Raw genomic sequence first — 2,498 nt, forward strand, 5'->3', positions numbered from 1 at the left:
GCTCCCCAAAGAGCACTTCAAATATAACTTGTAGCGACGTCTCTAAAATAGACAAAATTTGGCATCGTGGTGTTATCAAATACCAACAGAAAAGGGTTTAGCCACCTAAGAGATTTATGCTGAAATGTTTGCTACATTAGGGGATGACGCTCCAGCTTTACCAACAGTACAAAAGTGAGCAGGTGAATTTAAAAGAGGAAAGAGAGTCTTGAAAATGACCCAAGTTCCGCACGTCCTGCAAATGACATCATCGAGGAAAACATCGATCATTTTCACCACATGGCGATGGATGACGGGCGATTGTCTATAAATCAAATAGCCAATTTCATTAGCATATGAAGTGAGAGAGTTGAGAATATAGTGTACAATGAATTTGGCATGGTGAAGGTTTCTGCTCGGTGGATGCCACATCTGACACCTGATCAAAAGTGCACCAGGCTGATCGCATCACAGGAAAATCTGACATTGTTTGAGGCAGATCCACCTGGTTTCATTGAACGTTTACTAACCCAAGACGAGTGTTGGCTTCATCACTTTGAGCCAGAGACAAAGAGATAATCCATCCAATGGAAACACCTAATGCTCCAGTACACAAGTCCTTGGTGTCAATGATTGCTGTGCGTGACTGTGAGTTTGAACTGGTTGATCACCCTCCATCTGTTGGTTCCATCTGACTAACATCTATTACTCAACATTAAAAAATACTTGGCTGGGAACCAGTATTGCAGTTATGATGACATTGTATCTGCTGTTGATGACATTTTTGACCAACTGAATGAAAGCCTTTTCACCAATGGGACCCAAGCACTGCAACACTGATGGAAGAAGTGTGTAGACTATGAAGGGGACTATATTGGAAAATAAATCCCTTTTGGTCACATTCCATGAGAGGATCTTGGGCAGCCTATGAACTTTTCAGCCGACCCTCCTATGTGCCTGTGCATAACTTTCTGCCCCTATAAGGAATATTTGTTTTTTGCAATCTCTGTTTAAGTATGTTAGTCCTGTCAGCAGCCTGGCTCATATGAACAACTGTACACACAAAGCACCTCACCGAGAGTTCTTAACCTAACCTCGTATTATCACATTCACTGTGTTGTATTCGTTTCTCTCTTTACTGTTTAATAGATATTCAAGGCCTTGTGTAATACCAGTTTATATACGATAGTGAAGTTTTTTAATTACCGCTTGCAGTCCCTGTTTAAGAGCAATTAAATTTCCTGTTTGTGTCTCTTAGCGGCAGTTTCCAGAGACCTTAGGTAATCGATCAAAAATTTGTGACTAGTGGTTAGCGAATTTATTATTCACGTTGCACTTAGTGACAGTGTCTAATTGTCTAGTAATTTTTCTAACTCGGTTGACTCTGTTGTCTGAAGAGAAGTCATTTTTATTTATTTATTTATTTTATTTATTTTGTCATCACGATCGATTTCTGTTACTCATTGTTTGATCTGAAATATTGAATAAAACGTGACTTCTTTCACATGCGTTATAATAAACCATTAGGTAAATCAGGGTGTTTCAACCTTAGGGAATCAATATAAAACCCTTAGGGATCCATATAACATTTTGTTGCTAAAATTTATCGGCAATAAATTGACTCTACTTCTACAATGCACAAGATATTTTTATACAATTCGAAATACTATCTAATTTTAAAATATATAATGGGATTTCCTAAATACCAAATGACTGGGAGGCTTTATCTGAGTAAAACAGGGATCAAAGCGGTCCATAGGTGTAAAATGGTTGAGAACCACTGATGTAAATTGTATTGTGATTGTGTATAAATCATGTGTTATCAGTTAATAAAGACAAAGAAAGATTGTCCTGTCTCAGTGTAGCTGATGATCTACTGGAGATGCTAAAAGAACTGAGAAAGATCCTGGCGGGTCTAATGTCTAACTGCGGAATTGAAAACTATAACAATCCCACAACTGGAAGCCACTGCATAGTACCAAAGATCGCAGCCGCTCTAGTATTGTAACAGTTTAGGATTCAAGGGTCCACAGTTTCTCAGAGATCTACGAGACGCACTAAAGGGTGTATTTAAAAAAAGGAAAACAAAAAACAAATTTCTGTTTGAGATACCAGATAAAAACACATGATGGCAGGAAATGCAAATAAGGACAGCGTTGTCCAACTTTCTCTTTCACGAAAACCAAACATAGAGAGAAGGTCATGGAAATGAAATGACATAAACAAACAATTACACCAATGGTCGAATCCAAGGATGACCACAACTGCTGACTGAAATAAGCGCAAGTAAAATTAGAAGAGTTAAAAATATGTTTTAATGCTTTAACTATAAATTACGTCATTTAAATAAAATGTAACAATGTTTTTCCTGTGATATTATTTTTCTGATTCGTTCCACAAAAGCTATAGGTTTTGGTCATACCCTTTCCGGACTAATTTTATACACCATCTCTTATTGACTTTCTCTCTCTCTCTCTCTCTCTCTCTCTCTCTCTCTCTCTCTCTCTCTCTCTCTCTCT

The sequence above is a fragment of the Octopus bimaculoides genome, chromosome 7 (genome assembly GCF_001194135.2).
Source record: "Octopus bimaculoides isolate UCB-OBI-ISO-001 chromosome 7, ASM119413v2, whole genome shotgun sequence".
NCBI classification, from domain to species: Eukaryota; Metazoa; Mollusca; class Cephalopoda; order Octopoda; family Octopodidae; genus Octopus; species Octopus bimaculoides.